Source organism: Lontra canadensis, unplaced genomic scaffold (genome assembly GCF_010015895.1).
Source record: "Lontra canadensis isolate GAN:19392208 unplaced genomic scaffold, GSC_riverotter_1.0 scaffold31, whole genome shotgun sequence".
Classification (NCBI taxonomy): domain Eukaryota; kingdom Metazoa; phylum Chordata; class Mammalia; order Carnivora; family Mustelidae; genus Lontra; species Lontra canadensis.
The window spans coordinates 20301197-20306449 of NW_022631025.1; the positions used below are offsets into that span (position 1 = coordinate 20301197).

Below are 5253 nucleotides of genomic sequence, written 5' to 3' on the forward strand. Positions count from 1 at the left end.
GACCCAAGTCAATGTCTCAAACAGTAAACGAAGACCCAAGTAATATATGAATTATACATGGAACAAACAGAAAATTTCGTAAGTTTCATAAATGATGAAAAGGAGTAGGACAATAAGATGGCAGACCTGAAGGACCTAGGAGGGTTGGAGGGGTCTTCTGAGCTAGAGGGTGGGAGAGGGGCTGTGGACACACCTTGTTTTGTCAACTGTCACCTCCCCCGCCCTCAGAAACTCTGTGACAGTGCTCTGAGATGTAAGCCTGGGGAGGATAAATATTCAGCGTGTGCACATTATAGGCTGTCTTGTGATTCAGTCTATGGAGTTTGAAGACTGGAATGTTCTCTCATTTCTGAATAGCGATACCAAACCATGTCTGAACTTTGGCTCAACATGCTTGGAGATTGATCCCAACTTCACCTTCCTGTGTGGGTTGGGATTCCTCCTTCTATTCCTGTGCTACCTGGTGGGGATTCCATTTCCAAGTTGGAAAACCAAACCCACCCAAAAGGTAAGGAATCCTCGGGGGAGCCTTCAACACAGAATGTTACGATTTCCATTTCTAATCCCAAATTTTATTCTTTTTTTTTAAGAGATTTTATTTAAGAGAAAGCAAGAGAGCACAAGTGGGGTAGAGGGGCAGAGGGAGAGCTAAGCAGGGGCTAGATCCCAAGACCCTGGAATCCTGACCTGAGCCCAAGGCAGACACTTAACCAACTGAGCCATCCAGGGACCCTAATCCCAGGTTTTAAAAGGAGTTTGGTAGAGTGGGAGAAACACCTAAAACGGGAAGTCTTAAGAGAAGAGACATTCACTCCTCTAGGAAAAGAGGCCTGACAGGGGTAAGGGTTAAGAAAGGACTAAGGTTTCTACTTGAAACTACAGTCTATATGGATATGGCACTGGATAAAATCCTTGGATAAAATCCCAAACACAGGGAATCTGTAGTCTTGGATTGGGTAATTTTGAGAGGATAAGGTCTCTGTAAGAGAACAAAGTTTCCCAGCACTTGATCCTATCGAGTCACATTCCCATGTCCAGCATCACTCGATCAAGCCTTCCTTCATGCTGGGCTGATCAGGAAAACACTGCTCAGCCTCTGAGAAGACAGTGGGGTCTGAGCTATGACCTAGGATACGGGGTCCTACCTGAGGCAGCACAGATGTGACTGTTGGGCTTCATTTTTGATGTTCTCATTGAAAAAAGGACTTCTGACTGGGAATACGAAGTGGGGCCTCCCAGAGAAAGTCATTCCCTGAGTTTTTCAAAGAAGTAAATATTGACAACATTTTATCACCTTAAAAACTGAAAAGAGCAAGGAACACAAAGTTCTATTAAAGTTCTAGAATTCTTGGATAAAGAATGCTTCCATTTCCGAGAGAAGAGTAAGACATGGGTCCCAACCCCCCTCACTCTTTTCACTTTTCTTCTAGCGTCAGGGCAGAGCCAAGAGGAGGAGGAAAGGTGGGACTCTGGAAGGTAAGGTTCTGCCTATTCCACCTGAGCTCTCCAAGGCTGATCCTTGCTGTCCTCTCCATGAGGGCCCAGTCCATGATCTCTGAGGATGCGAGCCACTAGGTACATTCCCCCACAGAAAACAGAGGCCTCAGAGGAGAGGCTCATGGAAATGCAGCCAGAGTGCAAAACCCTTCTCAGATTCCCTGCTCTGACCATTACTGAGCATGAAGCAGTGCTGGATCTGGACAATGAGTGCTGCCCAATAGGTGGCCGTGAGAGATGACAAGAATCAGGACTTCTGACTTTGTGAAAACTCTGTGACATCATGGATACTCAGGAGTCTTCCCTGACCTCTCTGCTTCACAGAGGTGGTCTGATCATCACATGGGATAATTTACATGAAAGTACTTTATACAGGAAGCAAGATTACTAACCAGTTTCACATCATTGGCCATTTGCCCTCATCTATTGATTATTGGGGCTTCCAGAGTCTAACATCCCAAGGCTGTCCCATAAGGGGAATCCTGTATTAATACCTATGTTTCTACTTTCACTATATAACTCATTCTCCTGTTTCCCCAGATGACAGATGGTACCAACGGGAAGTGGAGGAGACCCGGAAGCTGATCTCTGTTTAAGAAGGTGACCAGTCTTTCCCCTCTCTCCTGTTGCCTCTTAGGGCACATTTTATGCAATTGCAGGATTCACTGCAGTCTGTCATAGCCATGGGAGGGGGTTGCCTTAGGAACAGATATTGGGGTGAAGGTTGCTGAGTACACTGTCAAGTCATAAAGGTGGGGCATTGTGAAGGGGCATCAGGCTTCAGGTAGCCCCTCCCTTGTCAGGCCTGCATGGTCTCCTCCCCTTGTTCTGGTCCTGGCTGCAGTTTTGTACCTCCTGTCTCCTGCAGGCCCCTCGGCCGGCATTATGATACCATCCAGTTTCATCAACTGTTATGTCCAGACCCCTCCTGTGAGGTATGCAATAGTACAACTGCAGAGATCAATCAACTGCTGTTCCTACGGACCTGGAAGATTCTACTCCCTTGGCTTCCACGGCTCCTGTGGCTTCTTCATTGTTCACTCTCTCCCCTGAATTCTCAGCAGTCCCTCCAGGAGAGCTAATACCAGCTTCACTGCCTGCGCCTTCCCCACCACCTGCCTCCATCTTCTCACCTAACCCAGCGATCCCCACCACTGATTTTTTTCCACCCTCACCACTGGGTGATCCTTTGCTACCAGAGCCCTTTCCTCCCTTGGATTCCAAATTCCCAATGGACCATTTCCAAGCCCAGCCCCCTGCCTTTCCTCCTGTCCCACCCCATCATGTCCATATAGTGGGCCATAGTGTCCAAACAGACAGTGTCTCTAAATACCATCTTCTCTCTGGACCCTACCCTTTCCCAAGATGTCAACCCCTTACCAGAGTTGTCCCAGAGGGTGAACCCCACTGAGACCTTTGTTCATCATCACTAATGACCAACCTGGTCTGCTTCACCACCGCCAGACTGCAATTTAACTGTGACTCAATCTAAACCGATTTCCATCTCAAGAAAGCCTGTTTCAAAGAGCTCACCCCCACAGAGCTCTGGTGGGTTGTCTACTTATGTCCCAGCAATCACAGGCATTGACCTCTCCAGCTTGTCAATTTTAGACCTCCCTTGGTGGCAAACTCATGCCAAAGACTTCTTCCCTTCAACCCTGGCTCCACGTGATATCCATCAAGAATTTCTGGCCCTCCATTCTTCAGAGGCTTCTTCCAGGGGAGACCCTGCAGCCAACCTTGTAGAGCCTGGGAACCTCTCACTTCTCAGCCCTGATGCCCTGGCACTTCTAGAGAAACAAGTCCAAAAGAGGTGGGATTTCCTCAGGTGGAGGAAACAAAGGGTTCTTTTCCAAAGCAAACAATTGTTGATACGCATGATTTGGCATCCTCCCTTCCTTTCCGGAGCAGCAAAGACCAATCAAAGGAGCTGCATATACAGCAGCAGTGCCCATACCCTGCAACCTTGGAGGAGGGCCATTCACAGCAAACCCCCATATCCAGTTCTTCTGGGGTCTCTAAACTCAGCATAGTGAGTCCTTCTTCCCTACTGCTGATGCCTCAGATAACATCTCGAATGCCTCCCCAGAGCAGGAATCCCCAGTAGTTCCTCATCCACCTCATCCTTGCCTGAGAACCCACATCAACTCCTGCCTCAAATCCAGCCCCAACCTATCCCTCATGTCCAGGCCCAGACCCACCTTAAATCATCACTCCCATTCCTGCCATCTGGTCCTCTACCCAACATCAAGACCTGTGGAGTGTTTTCACATACCTCAGAATGAATCTGAGAGTCTCATGTCAACTAAAATGCAACATCTGGAATGGAACGTGTTACACAAGGTGCAGGAACGTGTGTGGGGTTTACTCACTATTGTCCAAAGATCCCAAGAGGATTACCATCCTTCAGCTCCTAAACATTCTCCCAAACCCTGGGCCTCCCAGGCCCATGCTGCTATCTCTATCCCTCATGCACAGTTTCCTCTCAGTGACGAGATTCAGAAAAAACGAGAGTCATCTTCAAAAGAGGCTCATCCAACACCCATGAGGCCTGCCCCCACAGGATCTATGAGTCTCTCCCAATGATGAATGGTCCGAGTACTCTTCCACAGCTACCTGAGTCTCAGCACCATCGTGGATGCTCAGGGATCTCTAATAAGAGTGAGATCATATTGAGTGTCTCTAAAAGTGTGTATGTGAAGGACCCAGAAATGCTTCAGCTAGAGGACAGTGACCTGGCAAAGTACAAAGTTGACCTGGAGAAGGATACTAATGATTTGGAGAAGGACAAAAGTCTGGAGAAGGAAAATGATGACCTGAAGAAGGATCAGGGACAAAACCCCGAGAATGGCCCAAAAGATTAACTGTTGAGTGACCCAGTTAGCTCTTCAGATAATGAAATGGGGTATGATTCTAAGAACTTAGGAGCCCAGCAGTGAAAAACTCCATGGTGTCTGTGGAGACTATGGGTCAGAGACAACTGAAAATGCCCTGAAGATACAATTATGCAGAAATTCTGAGGAAATCAATGAGGGTCAGTTGCCTGGGACAGTGCATAATTCATGGCATACTATCAAGCAGACATCACTTCTTTCTGAGAAGTTTGCCAGACTGAAAACAGAGAAGTTTGCCACCATCAGAGGTTGAGGACGACTCCCTGAATACCTTCCAAGAGCTTCCCTTGGTTGAACCTAGTGCAGAACAGAAGCTGGAAGCCCATATTTAAAGATTTCATAAGCAGGTGACTTGGGGCCTTCCCCCTAGGGTCCTTGAATCAATTATCTCTTTAAATTGAGAGAGTCCACATCCCATTCTAGCCTTTCCTCCTCAACCAATGTGATTTCTACAGCAAATTCTAAACCTGGGAGCTTCAACTCCCTTGATGGAAGTTTGAAATCTCTCTATGGAGACAAAGCAGGAACAGCAAATTCAGCTCCCATCCTGGATCATCCTCTCCCTGCCACCTCAACTCTGGGCAAGGAAGAACAGAGAATTCTGAGACCACCACCCTGTAATATCAAGCATCAGTTGGCAGAGGATGTGCTGAAAACTAAGGATGGCAGCCAGACTCTTACATCTGTCAGGCATGACACCATAGGCAACAGATGGTCCCCAAGGCTGCCTACAAGGCAAGGTGCATTCAGACGTGAGCCAAAGGGTAGGAGTGCAAATTCAGGTGGTAGAAGAGAAGGAAAACAAAGCATAAAGATGAAGAATCCAGAACCTATGTTGTGCCCACAGAGTCCAGGGAGATAT

General features: G+C 47.5%; 1 pseudogene; it reads left to right on the forward strand.

Annotated features, from left to right (window-relative positions):
• Positions 1-316: 316 nt before the first annotated feature.
• Positions 317-3604, forward strand: LOC116873081 (annotated as a pseudogene).
• Positions 3605-5253: the final 1649 nt, after the last annotated feature.